The sequence below is a fragment of the Oncorhynchus masou genome, chromosome 24 (assembly GCF_036934945.1).
Source record: "Oncorhynchus masou masou isolate Uvic2021 chromosome 24, UVic_Omas_1.1, whole genome shotgun sequence".
In the NCBI taxonomy this organism is placed as follows: Eukaryota; Metazoa; Chordata; class Actinopteri; order Salmoniformes; family Salmonidae; genus Oncorhynchus; species Oncorhynchus masou.
The window spans coordinates 54,722,499-54,738,584 of record NC_088235.1 but is presented as its reverse complement, the minus strand read 5'-3'; positions in this window follow the sequence as shown (position 1 = coordinate 54,738,584).

Here is a 16,086-nt window from a genome sequence, read left to right as displayed (position 1 = left end):
TATTTCTGACCAATTTTATGTTATTTTAATGGACATTTTTTTTTATTTCTTTCAAAAACAGGGACATTTCTAAGTGACCCCAAACTGTTGAATGGTATCGTACATGTACATTGGACTTCAATAACATTGACTAACCCGTATCCCGTACTCATCTTGTGGCTCAACTTGTATCAGTATGCACAGAAAGAGAGGAAGTTCATGCATGTCTCACTGTCTTACAATAGAGTGTATTGTGGACCGAAACACTCATACACATCCTATCTGAGATTATAATCAGTGACCATCCTTTCCCAGGCATGGAGAGTTCAGTGGGAGGGCTGCAGTGAGCTGATGCTATCGTGGCTATAGTGGCTTTGACAACGCTCTCTCCTCTTTGTGTTTGTAGTACGTAGCTCCGTCTCTCTCACTCTCTTGCTCTCGCACACAAACAAACACACACTCTATCGCTCTCTCTAGACCCCCCTCTCTCTCTCTCTCTCTCTCTCGCTCTCCTCCTATCTTTCTCTCTACTTTTATTCTCTCTCTCTCTACTCTCTCTCTCTCTCTACTCTCTCTCTCTCTCTCTCTCTCGTTCTGACTCCTGTACCTAATGTTCTGTACCACCTGTCAGTGTGTTCGGGTGCAGGGTCCTTGTGGTGATGTGTGGGTGGGCCTGGACAGGGTGCAAAATGCCCAATGACTCATTAACTGTTTTCTCACTTGTATAGTCTGCTCAATAGCAAGACACAAGGCTACAGTCTCATTTCACATTCATCACAGACTCAAAGACGGAACTTGCTATTATCACCATTACATAATTACCTTCAACCTTCACATCATTTTTGCATGTTTGTGAGTAATATGTCTGTCCAGTTTGTTGTGGTAGTTTTCTTCAATATTTGAATTTTGAAGTAGAGGGGAAACTCCTGTGTGACAATTGCAGGACAAGATAACGGGGTTATTGTGGTCTGTTGTTGAGCTTATAACCCAGTCACAGGGGGAAATTGCTTAGGTTTGGGGTCTCTTGCTAGGGTTTGGGGTCTCCCACTCTCTCTAAACAGTAGCAACTAGGGAGAAGAAGTGGCTAGCCTTTTAGTCTTTCTCCACTCCTCTATACTGTACCGACTCTCTCTAATGCAATCTCCTCTCATCCTTGTTTAATCTATCCTTTCTTTTCTAACCATCTTTTACCAATCACAGAGTAGTTGTTTTAAACCTCTCTTCATCCTATCATCCTTCTATACTGGATCCCTCCCCCATCTCTGGTCACCTGTGAGCTGCCCCCCACTTTCCCTCATTTCCTGAATATCAGTATATTGGAGAAGGCCTCAGGGCTTCCTCTGAAGGGGGTTGTTTCCTTAGACTATGACCTCTGACCTTTGTGACTGCAGCATCCCAGCTGTGGGAGTGGTAGCATGGTTGGATTGTTTTGATGCAGAACAGCTCAAGACAGATACACAGATGAACACAAACACACACACACACATTTCAATGATCATAAAGAGTTTGATTGTGTAATATCTTAAGTTAATGGCTCTTCATTGGAAGCCCTACTCCTACAGTAGTAGTGCTGGGTTTTAACTGCACCAGGCCTGTGGCTAATATTCCCACATGAGTATTATTTATGTGTTATCATATAATGGCTTAAATGCCAAAAACTGCAGGGTATTTCTTTCCATGGAATGTACATTTGATTAAAGGCAATATGTGGAATTATATAAGGGATCATAATCTGACCAGCGTAACACCAGCGCATGATCATTCAACACAGACTCAGACAGCTCATGTTTCTTCCCCACAAACTGGAATCAAATGGTGCAAAGCCAGGAGCATATAGGCTTTCAACACTCTCATTTTACCCTGTATTTTCCTAGCACCATAGCTGTGAAATGTCTTCCAGTTTTATATACATTGAGTGGACACATGCCAAATTGGGAGGACCATTCTAGATCTAGAGCGAGGGGCCTTGTCAAAATCCGTAAGTCTGACATGTTTCAGAAAATTGCCCGCAACGTGGTGAAGTGGTGTGGAATGGTGGGTTGGACTGTCGGATTGTTGCCTTTAATACTGAGATCACTACTACAGCCTCTCGCTCATTCCATTTGAGAGAGAGAGTGAGAGTGGGAGAATGTATGGGTTAAGCAACTCGCCCAGCGAGAGAGAGATCTTCCGAAAGCACTTCCATGTCCATACTATTATCCATTTTTCACGTCCAATTGCTCTGTTACGGTAATCGTCAGAGGCCCACCATGGGCCGATTACTCACAGCTGACTTCAGAGGGGCCTGTGGAACACTCCCGCCGTTCTCCTGCTGGCTCTTTATGCACTATTAACCCATTCCTGCTTATTAATTCCCTCCCAGTCATTCCGGAGCGGCCACTGCATGATATCCGTCATCATTCCATGCCTATTAGCAGAACGACCAACAGTTATTCTGTGTGCACTACCGTAGTCCTGTTTTCTGCTCCGCTCTTGAAGGAAATGTAATCGCTTGAGTGCTGTGCGCAGAGACAAGAACAATTTATGTTACGCTTTTATGAGGTAATCTTGGAGTTGTTAGATGTTTTTCATATCAGCAGTTGTCCAAGTTTATTTCTGCATGTCTTTAGTGGCAAAATGCTCCTTGGAAGGTTATTGTGAAGGTGTCTGTAAAATTCTATTGTTTTTAATCTCATTTGTTGGTAACAGCTCATAGGCCACATGATTTGTTTCAACATTGTAAAGGCCATTTGCAAGGTTATTGAGAAGGTAACACTTCATTTTAATGGGGTCCTTGTTACAGTGTCATTACAAATGATAAGCATACCCATAACATGATGCAGCCACCCCCATGTTTGTAAATATGAAGAGTGGTACTCAGTGATGTGTTGTGTTGGATTTGCCCCAAACATAATACTTTGTATTAAGGACATAAAGTTCCTTTGTTTGACAATTTTTTTTGCAGTTTTACTTTAGTTTTTTTTAGTTGCTAACAGGATGCATCTTTTAGAATAATTGTATTATGTACAAGCTTCCTTATTTTCACTCTGCCATTTGTGTTAGAATTGAGGAGTAACTACAATGTTGTTGATCCGTCCTCAGTTTTCTACTATCATAGCCATTAAACTCTGTAACTGTTTTAAAGTCACCATTGGCATCATGGTGAAATCGCTTTATTTTTAAATGGTTATAATGATTATTTTATCTTCATGACGGTCTTCATCTGTAAACGTCAGTTAAATGGTTGTACAGTAATTGTGCCAGTTGTGGAATCCAATTGGCTGCTTGAGAATTAGCTAACTTAGAATGCTGAAGAAAAAGGCAGTTTAAAAAAAAAACTAGCAGTATTTCAATCTTCTCCAATTTGCGACTTGGATAATGGGATAATAGTAGTACACCTTCCATCCTTGGATGGAGATATGTCTTCAAGCCAAATCCCTTGTCTGTCAGCGTGGCATAGGAGCATTTCTACTTGAAGGCAGACTGAACTTAAGTTGAGTTTTGGATAGCATATAATAGTAACATAATTAAACTCAAATTATGCTATTCTGTTCTTTTGAAATATATTTTCTTAATTTCATAATGTTTCTTCAGATCAGGCAAAATAGAAATATATATATTATTATTATTTGACAGTGAAAATGTAGATGCCCCAAGGGCATGGCATTGGCTGCTATTTGTATTTGTTGAGGACAGGCTATTCTAGTGTTAAAGAACAATTCCACCATTTCCTAAACAGTTATTATGCTATTAGTATATATATGCACACATTTTGAAGCTTCTGTATTTCCCTCGTCTACAGCATTTTATCTCCCATGATGCAATGCTTCCCCTGCAGTTAGCTAACTCCCTATCAAGCCCAGTTGAAGCTTAATCTAAATATATTTTTTATGTCATAAGCTATGAGTGCATTTCACATTACTTTTGGGTTGTAAATATATTACAATGTTTGCATTAATGTCATGCTGAATATATGTCTATGCCAATGTCACCAATCAACTGCAATACACTCAAAAATAATTTGAATTTGGATGGTAACTAGCTACGCTAACCATAACACAGAGTTACTGTATCTAGTTAGCATGATAGCTGGTTGGACTGCTAATGTTACATCCAAAATAATAGTGTTTGCAACAATAACATTAATTTTAGAGAATGTCTTCAACTACAGTCCAAACAACATGTAGCCCTTTTAGAAGAACACACCATTTATTATGACATTTGCAGACAAATCATTTAGGAATCCTAGTCTCTCAGCCTGTATCTTTGGTGCTAACAGTAGCAATGCTAGCTAGCTAAGTAGCTAAACCTGCTGCATCTGAAATAAAGTTTTTTTTTAAATGATAACAGACAAATACTGCCTCAGTGACGGTCCAAGCACCCATCCAGCAACATTGGAGGCCAATTGGAACTAATAAAATGTATGACATTTTCAAGAAATTCAATACAAAAAAATATAGGCTTTTGTGCCCCTTTTAAAGGACATTTTGGCAGCTGGAGCTGCAACTTTGGTTGATAATGGTCGGAGTGGTTTTGCCAAATGCAATCTGGGAGTTTGAGCCTTGAACAACAGAAAATGATTGGAGTAAGCTGACGATAAATATCATTCAATAGGTTTTTGATGTTGCGGAAGATGATGATCACTTGTGATTTATCAGGCCTTTGCTAGTGAATGGCTGCAGTTATGAAGCTATTAAATATGAAACTGAAAATGTTCAAGAAAGATGTTCCTGCAATAAAATGTGTTCTGAAGTTGTTCTTTTCTTAATGTATCCCCCCCCCTTATACTTCCTTGAATTGTGTACTTCTTTTACGATTGCATGTTTTAGGTAATATTTTGCCATTGGTGGAGAATCAGGTACTGTCTACTAATGTAGCCAGCTTTTGGGGTGTAACAAGGCATTTATAAAGTATATATAGTGCAAACTTTAGATGAGGAGCTGCAAAATAGTTTATTAATAGCTAAATGGTAATGTTACATGAAGTACAATTATGGGACCTGTTAATTTTTTTTTTTTTGTGGTAGTTGAGGAATTGTACATTACTTTACTTAAACAAACAGTAAAATATAGTCAAATTTAAATGTAGTAAAATAATTGGTCTGATAATTTTGATACTCTACTACCCTGTGTCAAATCGGAGGGCCTGTTGTCCGAACCTCTGGCAGTCTCTATGGGGGTACCACATGGTTAAATTCTCGGGCCGAATCTTTTCTCTGTATATATTAAAGATGTTGTTCTTGCTGCGGGTGATTCCCTGATCCGCCTCTACGCAGACGACATCATTCTGTATACATCTTGCCCTTCTTTGGACACTTTGTTAACTAACCTCCAAACAAGCTTCAATGCCATGCAACACTCCTTCCGTGGCCTCCAACAGCTCTTAAACGCTGGTAAAACCAAATGCATGCTTTTCAACCATTCGCAGACCGCACCCGCCCGCTCGACAAGCATCACTACTGTGGACGGTTCTAACCTAGAATACGTGGACAACTGCAAATACCGAGGTGTCTGGCTAGACTGTAAACTCTCCTTTCAGACTCATATCAAACATCTCCATTCCAAAATCAAATCTAGAATCGGCTTTCTATTTCGCAACAAAGCCTCCTTCACTCATGCCACCAAAAACTGTCTATCCTACTAAAACGGACTATCCTACCAATCCTCGACTTCAACGATGTTATCTACAAAATAGCTTCCAATACTCTACTCAGTAAATTGGATGTAGTCAATCACAATGCCTTATGTTTTGTTACCAAAGCGCCTTATACTACCCACCACTGCGACCTGTATGCCCTAGTCGGCTGGCCTTCACTACATATTAGTCACCAGACCCACTGGCTCCAGGTCATTTATACGTCTATGCTAGGTAAAGCTCCCGCCTTATCTCAGCTCACTGGTCACCATAGCAGCACCCACCCATAGCACGCACTCCAGCAGGTATATCTCACTGGTCATCCCCAAACCAACACCTCATTTGGCCACCTTTCCTTCCAGTTCTCTGTTGCCAGTGACTGGAATGAATTGCAAAAATTGCTGAAGCCTGAGACTTACATTTCCCTCACTATCTTGAAACATCAGCTATCTGAGCAGCTAACCGATCGCTATAGCTGTACATAGCCCATCTGTAAATAGCCCATCCAATCTACCTACCTCATCCCCCATATTATTTTTATTTACACACCAGTATCACTACTTACACACCATCTGCTCATCATCATCTGCTCATCTATAACTCCAGTGTTAATCTTCTAAATTGTAATTACTGTGCTACTATAGCCTATGTATTGCCTTACCTCCTCATGCCATTTGTACACACTGTATATAGACTTAATTGTTTTCTATTGTGTTATTGACTGTACGCTTGTTTATTCTATGTGTTGTTGTGTTGTTGTTTCTGTCCCACTGCTGTCACACGGCTTTGCTTTATCTTGGCCAGGTCGCCGTTGTAAATGAGAACTTGTACTCAACGAGCTTACCTGGATAATGAAAAAAAAATATTAAACAAATAAATAAATATCAACCTGTCACGCCCTGGTCAAAATGTATTATGTTTATCTTCATTTATTTGTTCAGGCCAGGGTGTGACATGGGTTATTGTGGTGTGTTTTTGTCTTGGGGTTTTGTGGGGTGTCTAGCGTAGTCTATGGCTGCCTGAGGCGGTTCTCAATCAGAGTCAGGTGATTATCGTTGTCTCTGATTGGGAGCCATTTTTAGGCAGCCATATTCTTTGAGTGTTTCGTGGGTGATTGTTCCTGTCTCTGTGTTTAGTTTCACTAGATAGGCCGTATAGTTTTTTCACGTTTCCGTCTGTTGTTTTTGTACATTCCAGTATTTTCATGTCAGGTCATTTTCCATCATTAAACATGAGTAACCACCACGCTGCATTTTGGTCCGCTCCTCCTTCAACAGAAGAACGTCGTTACACAACCTTAATACTTTGGATTGTGGGGCAGTTAGATCGCACATTTCATCAGAAGTTACTACACTAGGATTACAACACTTTTATAAACTATCCTACTAGAATACGACAGTATAGAATACTACAGTATAGAATTCCACAATATATGCCAACAATATATTCAAAGACAATGAGACACGGTTGAAGTTTTAAATGAATAAAATCATTTTGGACGACAGCAGGATGTTCATGAAGTCCTCTCTGGGCTGGTGGGAGATCAGTGGGATGAGGGGCCCACTGGCCGGAAAGGGGGAACCCCTTCACTCGGAGCACCTCAGGGGGGACACAAGTTAACTTTACATAGCATTCACAGGGCCCCATAGAATCCATTTGATTTTTTGCCTGTCAGTTTCTTTCTTCCAGTTTTCCATTTTTCACTCTCAAAATCACACGTTTTTAATAGAAAAACAAACCAATTGGATGTTCTAAGTCCACAACAAAGCTTAAACCATATCAGGAGAATTTTTGAGGTCTGAGAAAAATAGAAGCTATTTAGATTTTTGGGAATAGTTACCTTTTAACAACAGAATTGCAGGGCCTCGAGGGACCCCCCCCCTTCAAGCTAATGAGCATTCATTCTGACTGCAATGTTCTAACAATGTAATTAATACAAGTCGTGTATGCTATTGCAAAAATCATTCTTTTGTTGTGTTTGTGAAGGTCTTAAGTAACATTAGAATGAGAAATAAATATATATTTCAAATAACACAATAGCATTTTCATTCGTTATATGTTCGTTATATGTTATGTTATACAGTATGTAAAAAAAACTATGAACTAGAACTATGAAATCATATGTGCTGGAACCCGGTAACAGCTTATTTTTATAATGACAAAAAGTATAAATACCAAAAACCACCAAGATGAATGGTCAAGTGATGAAAACATGAGTAGCCTAAACATAATTATAGCAATAAGTGTATTTGATAAACAGTGAAAATCAGCACAAACTCAATAATGTCACAATTGATAAAGAAATAAACTACAAATACACTATTCCATTCAAGGTAGGGAATGTTGTAAAATATAGTATTTATAAATAGGTCAAATATACCATTAGAAGAAAGGACAATTAATGAAATAATATATCTTCAACTATAAGGAGCTGGAACACAAAAGTACTCAGAAGCCCGAAATTAGGTATGAATCAACATGGTAGAGATTAAAAACAAAGGAAACAGGGGACATAGAAGGCACAGTATGTGGGTATGTACAGTTGTATATGTGGGGGGAGTGGTTGTGATGGAAGATGGGGTGTGTGTTTGTGTGATTGGAAAAGTGTATTGAGTTAAGTGAGGGAAAAGGGAAAATGGTTGCAAAATCCAAAGCTCGGAGTTGTGACAGAGAAAGAGTTTTCAATTTTGTGCAGATATGGGATGTATTCAGAAAGTATTCAGACCCCTTGACATTTTCCACATTTTGTTATGTTATAGCCTTATGCTAAATTTGAATTGAAAAAAAATCTACCATAAATCTACACACAATACCCGATAATGACAAAGCAAAAAACTGTTTTTTAGACATTTTTGCAAATGTTATACAAATAAAAAACGGAAATATTACATTTACATAAGTATTCAGACTCTATTCAGACTCTTTACTAAGTACATTGTTAGTACGTAATCATTAAAAAATATTGGACATTTATTTAATTATCAATTGTATTATTTTTTTAAATTTTACCTTTATTTTACTAGGCAAGTCAGTTAAGAACAAATTCTCATTTTAAATGACAGCCTAGGAAAAGTGGGCTAACTGCCTGACAGATTTGACAGATTTGTACCTTGTCAGCTTGGGGATTTGAACTTGCAACCTTCTGGTTAATAGTCCAACACTCTACCCACTAGGCTACCCTGCCTAAACATTGCCAGGCTATATAAATAAAATGTTAAGTTTTTGTGATCCTTTCAACTCCGGCTCATTTTCAAGTCTTCTCGTGTTTACGGGCTTAACCCTGGAATGGGTAGCACCATAGAAAGAAGCTGTCTTCATGAAAACGATGTCCAGTTTGTCTGTTTTTTTGGTTGCAATGTAATTTCTTTCAGATAGAGGAATGTTAGTCAGGCTATAAAGAGTCTATTTCCCTGCTAATCGGGCGACAAGTGTTTGGAAACCTGTTTTCAAAATTCCAGCAGCTGTCCATTCTTTTTTGTAACCTCAATGTCACAAATCATTTGTATGTACCTTTCCAATTACTTTTAGAATTTGGGATTTACAAAGGTGTGCTTTTCATGTCATTTTTCGTGAAATCCAGTTCAGATTTAAGTATAACTTTTGAGTGACGCCTTTAGTGAGAAGTCTAATGCTTTAACATTTAATAATATCTGCCCTTCGAATTCATATCTCAGGGGTATTTTTCACGCCATTATTAGTTACATTGTCTTCGTTTGAACATGCAGATTGACTCTAAGAACAGCGGGACTCTGGAGCAGTGGAAATGCATTCTCTGGATTGAAGAATCATGCTTCACCATCTGGCAATCTGACGGATGAGTCTTCGTTCTACACAGAGCCCTGACCTCAACCCCATCAAACACCTTTGGGATTACTTGTAATGCAGACTGACTGTGGCTGAATGGACGCAATGTTCCAACATCTACTGGAAAGCCTTCTCAGAAGAGTGGAGGCTGTCATAGCAGCAAATGGGGGACCAACTCTATACTGTCTATCCTATTAGATAAAGGACAGACACTTCAAAACTGTGTTTCTTATACTTTACTTTCGTCAAGTCTTGATTTACGATTTATGAATGTGTTTTTCAATGCTTTAAAAGAAAGTACGACCATCTTAAAACAATTGAGGTCCTAGATGAGCTTCTTTGCCTTCCCGTTCCACTGGCTGCTGTAGATGTCCTGGAGGGCAGACAGCGTGCCCCAATGATTCATTGGGTTGATTGCACCACCCTCTGGAGAGCCCTGTGCAATTGCTATACCAGGCAGTGGTACAGCCCAACATAATGCTCTCAATGGTGCATCTTTAAACATTTTTTGAGGGTCTTAGGGACCAAGCCACATTTGTTCAGACTCCTGAGCTTAATGAGGCACTGCTGAGCCTATTTCACCACACTGACGGTGCAGGGGAGGAGGTAGATGGGCAGGGACTCTGGTGTCCTAGCTTCATGGGGAAGCTGGTACCACCATTGGGGTGCCAGGACAGAAAAAAGCTTTAACTGGGCTGAGCTGGAGCTTCCCTCCCGTAGGGGTGGGAGGGCCAAGAGACCAGACATGGGAGTACCTGGGAAGGTTGAACACCAGGCGGGCTGCGGCATTCTGGATAAGTTACAGTGGTTTGATGGCACAAGCAGGGAGCCCAGCCAATAGAACATTTCAGTGGTGCAGCTGGGAGATGACAAGTGCCTGGATTAGGACCTGACCCTCTTCCTGTGTGAGTTACTTGACTTGTGTTGTAGAACATGAACCTGCAGCAGCGAGTCACTGCTTTGATGTTTGCAGAAAACAACAAGGTGTTGTCCAGGGTAACCCCAAGGTTGTTTGCATTCTGAGAGGGGAGTTGGTAACCATGATGGAGAGTTCTTGTAGAGGCCAGGGCTTCCTCGGGAGATAGTGCAGCTTTGTCTGGTCGAGGTTGAGCTTGACGTGGTGGGCTGACATCCAAGCTGAGATGTCTGCCAGCCACGCATATATGCGTGTTGCCACCAGGGTGTCAGAAGGTGTGGAGGAGAAAAGTAGTTGAGTTTCATCTGCATAGCAATGATTGGAGAGACCATATGAGGATATGACAGAGCCGAGTGACTTGGTGTATAGAGAGAATAGGAGAGGGCCTAGAACCAAGCCCTGGGGGCCACCAGTAGTGAGAGTATATGGTTTAGACACATATCCTGGTTGTAGCGGCCTGCCAAGTAGGATGCAATCCAAGAATGTGCAGATCTTGAGATGCCTGCCCTGAGAGGGAGTAGAGGAAGATATGATGTTCCACAGTGTCGAAGTCAGTGGCTAGACCTAGGAGAATTAGAACAGAGGGGAGACAGTCAGCTTTGGCAGTGTGGAGAGTCTCCATGACTAAGGAGAGTAGTCTCAGTTGAGTGACCTGTCTTGACTGTTTAGGGTCAAGAAGATCATTCTGAGGGAGATAGCGAGAAAGTTGGTCTGAGACAGCACACTCAATTGTTTTGCAAAGAAAACAAAGGGATACCGGTCTGTAGTTTTTGACATCAGTGGGGTCGAGTGTTGATTTCTGCAGGAGGGCCACATTCCTTGTGAGTGACAGAGGCGCACGTCAGCGGTTCTGTGTTGTTTTCCTTGAAGCAGGTGAAGAAGGCGTTTAGCTTTTGCAGGAGCGAGGCGTCAGTGTCCACAATTTGGCTGGCTTTCCCTTTATAATCTGTGATTGTCTGGAGTCCCTGCCACATACATCTAATTTCTGAGCCATTGAATTGCGTCTCCACTTGGTCCATGAACTGTTGTTTTGACTCTTTGCCTTAGAGGTCATAGCTGTTCTTTTTGTTCATGTTCATGTTTCCAGTCACCTCACTGTGGTTAAATGCGATGGTTCACCCTTTCAGATTTGTGCGAATGCTGCCATCTATTCACACTTTTTGGTTTGGATAAGTTGTAATCATCACAGTATGAACTACATCCTCTATGCAGGGGTCTTCAACCTTTTCTTGCCCAGGGACCCCCTGCCATGCCAGGGATCTTCAACCTTTTCTTGCCCAGGAACTCCCTGCCAAGTAAACTGGCAATTTAGGGACCCCATCATTCGTTAGCAATTTGTTTTTGAAATACATCTTGTCTAATCATCAGGTGAATGATAATGGCAAGAAGAAGTACATTTGGAAGATAGTTTTTCATTCTTTTGACCTCCCCACATTATCATTGTTAGAGAGGAAGTGTAATCTAACATAGGAGTTACCTTTCTAGCTAATAGACTAAGACATTTTTGCTAATGAAGGTTAGCCATGTTGTAACAGCCGTTGGTGGAAGAAGGTGAGGACCAAGGTGCAGCGTGGTACGTGGTCGTCATTTGTATTTTACTGAACAGTGAATAACAAAGGAACAACCGAAACAGCTCCGTCAGGGGCGAAACACACTAAACAGAAAATAACTACCCACACCACACAGGTGGGAAAAGGCTACCTAAGTATGGTTCTCAATAAGACAACTATAGATAACACCCGGCCAAACACAGAAATCCAAAACATAGAAAATGAACAAAGAATGCCCACCCTAGTCACACCCTGGCCTACCCAAAACAGATAATAAAAACCTCTCTATGGCCAAGGCGTGACACATGTCTTAGAAAAAACAAATGTCCAAGTCAAGAAAGCTTACCAGGAGCCAGCAGCACTTGCCGCAATGGTAGAGTATTCATAGGTGCTTTTTCAAAGCCCATTTTAGATACTCCAATGAGTGTAATTGGCTTCAATTAGTGTAATTTGCTCAATAATAGCAGATGAGAAATAAGCTTGAAGATATTCTCCTCTTTTCTAATGTAGATATGCATTCTCCTTCCTAATTTATTCTGTTGTTGCTAGCGGTATTCGTAATAACATAGAATAATAATGAGTGAGAAAGTTACTAAGGGTCAAAGATCATACCAAGATATGCTAACCTCTCAACAGTAACAATAACAGGGGAGGTTAGCATGTCAATTCTTGTTCAGCCTCATAGTAGCATGATTCTGGTTCTGGAAAGCTGAACACTTACGAATAGTAATCCATAAGATTGTATGAGTTTTTCCAACTTGAGACCTTAAAGGCGTTGAATGACCTGTCGAACTACAGCAACTGTTTACTTGTTCATTTGGGTGTACAGAGAAAACAACTGCAATTGGACAATAGAACAAATCGGGCTGAGCTTGCTTTATGCGTGGTGCATCATCTAGTAAGCACTTGTAATTAAACAAATATTTGCACAACATCCGCTGTATGTCATCACTATGTTGATAGGTTCATTTTAGTCAATCATTTAGAATGACAAGGTCTAGGTAGCCTACCCAGCCAGTGCATTTACGGCACACAATGTATGTCAGTGACGGATGGCCTTCTTGTGTCTCTGAGCCTTTTTTGTTGTCTGTTGTCATCCGCAATAACTTCATGCGGTACTACATACTTCATCTTCTCTACATCCTACAGCAGGAGAAGTGGACAGAAGAGAGGGGGGGGAGACGGAGGGGTGTTAACATGTATAGACGGTGCCTTGATGCCTGTGCTGTAGGGTAAGTTGGCAGGCATCGCCACAGACACTTACATGTGCTTCTGATGTTAAGTTAAACCACCTCTGCCACCACGTCTTTCAGTAAATGAGAAACACCTTGTTTCCATAAACCATTCCACAGACATTGTCACGCCTTGGTCTTAGTATTTTGTGTTTTAGTTTATTAGTTGGTCAGGCCAGGGTGTGACATGGGTTTATTGTTTGTTGTAATTCTTAGTGGGGTTTTTTAGTTATTTGGATTGTGGCTGATTAAGGGTGTGTGTTGCATAGGTTTGGCTGCCTGAGGCGGTTCTCAATCAGAGTCAGGTGATTCTCGTTGTCTCTGATTGGGAACCGTATTTAGGTAGCCTGGGTTTCGCTTTGTATTTCGTGGGTGATTGTTCCTGTCTCTGTGTTAGTGTTCACCAGACAGGCTGTATAGGTTTTTCACGTTCCGTTTGTTGTTTTTGTTATTTCATGTATCGTCATTTGTCTATTAAAAAAACATGAGTAACCAACACGCTGCATTTCGGTCCGACTCTCTTTCGACAAACGAAGAACGCCGTAACAGACATTCCCTTCATAAACCAGACTATACAGTCGTTAGACTCTCCCCCTCTCTCTCTATGTCACTAAGTTGTTGTGTCTTTACTATCATTAAACTGAAGATTTCGTTTTTATCAAAGATTCTCTGTAATTAGTTACTTGATTAAACTGAATAATCATGTAACTGTAATTAACTAGGAAGTTTGGGCACAATATAGCCTTTCAGATATGTTCATATCTGATCAATAGTCTTCTGATTAATGATTTATTTATTTTACTTCACGTTAGTCTCATTCCAAACGTCGTAAATGGTTGGTTATCTGCACGAACTCAGTCTTCACTATGAGTCATCCATACATCAATTGTCTTAAATAATTTATTTATTACTAAGTAAATCAGAAATGCATAAACAATCAAACAAACATGGTAAATGTGGTTACATGAAGTGACAGGAAAATGTGCCCTAGTGGGCTGAACCGGCATGGCGGCTTGTTAGACAAAGCGGAAATGGGGGTCGACTAAGAAGTCACTACAGAGTGATAATTATAACAATTAAAATGCTAATCCTTTACACATGAACGCTCACTCATTCGGGAACAATTGCAATCAATATATATATTTATGCTCAGTGTGTCGTCTTGATCGCTGATGAAAAGTCATTATTTTGTAGAATTGTCCGTCTCTCCTTCTCTCTCTCTGTCTTGGTTAGAGGGGATAGTTGAAAGTGGCATTCGTTACAGAATGGATGTTTCGGCGGTTGTCGTTCTTCACATTCGATGATACCGAATTCTTAGCTGCAGACTAGTAATCAATATCAAAGACTTGTTCTTATTCTGCCGGTATCGATAGTCTAAGAGTTTAACCACATGGTATGGTTAAAAGATTCAGCAATGGTCTGCAACCTTTGTACTCCTGTGATTGAGAGAAACATGGTCTGCTGATCATTTCACAAAGTTGGGTTTTATTCGGAATGGCAGAAGAGGGCTGTCCCAGGATGTCTGACCCTAACTGGGTCCTCTGATTTAGTTCAAATCAAAAGGGAATTCTATTTTTCTTCATTAAACAGTCCACAATCATATTACCCAATTATACAAAGAGTATCATACTCACTCATTCATCTTATACAACAATTAGATGTATACCTCATATCTGAGGTTATTATATAAACAGCGTTATGGTTATGTGGCCACACCGTCTCTCTTGAGCTTCCCAAGCTGTGCCAAATGGACCAGTTTGTAGCTGGATTCTTCACCAATCTTTTACATTTTCTCTGGAACATGAGATTTGTTTGTACCTCCAGTTCTGTGAGGTGGAAGGATTTCTTTTGTCTCCATGAAAAAACACTCTCTATAACTGTGTGTCCATGAGGTCTTCTCAGGAATTTATGACCTCTGACCACAGCAGTCTGGTTGTAGAAGCAGAGAGCGGGGGATGGTGCTCGCTGTACTCAAAGAGGGCAACGTCATGACAAAGTCATGCTGGCACTAAGAAGACATCCTTACCAATATTAGGTGCTCATATATAGTAATCTCATTTTCTTTCACCAAAGACCGCAGTTCTCCAAGCTTGCTGAAATTCTTCCCGAAAGGCAAGTTTTCATTTTGAGCCCTGACCCTTACAGAAAGATTGTTGTTAGAGTCCTGACTGTGGTAAACAGCAGGCTACAGATTCTTAATTCCCATCCCCATTCAGAATACATGTATAACTGGAAACAATTAAAAAATATTGAAGCCCATTTGATTACTCTGCTAGCAGTTCTTGCATAAGAAAATGTTATCTGTGGGGTTCCCATAGTGTAATCCAGTAAAAATACTTTCTGTAGTGCCTCTTTCAGCTCTTATGCTGCCTGTCACCCACTCATTTATGATGCAGTTCTATCACTTTATTTAGGCTATTCAATGTCTTATAGGCCTATCATGCAAACATTTCATGCAAACAAAGACCTCTAACTCATTGCATTTGTACAAATACAAAAAAATATATATCAATCATTCACTCCTGTGTCATCACTCTAATTTCCATTCGGACAATACATGTATCCATCGCAGTGATATTCTATACCATCAAAGTACAGTTCTAGGTCATTGTATGTACATATTGTATACAGCTCCAAAATCTTTGGAATCGTCTATGTACCGCAGGTCATATGAACTTCATCCACAACGATTCCAAAGATTTTGGAGCTGTATAGGACATAGGCCAACACATCTTTCCCTGTCTTCCCTAACCAGCTCTCCAGTTTTCTTAAGACAAGGTCTCATGCGTTATTGTCTTCCTCAATAACCACCGCTCTGAGACCCATGGCTGTTGCCTCGTGGCTGTTGGCTCTGTTCACCACAGCCTTTAGCAGAGACACAACTGTCCGAATTGGAGGATGTTTTCCTTGCTTCTTGAAGACTAGAACTCTCAAAATTCTCCTATTTAAATGAAATCCCTGAATTGGTCATTACTACGTGGCAGTGTTGTCT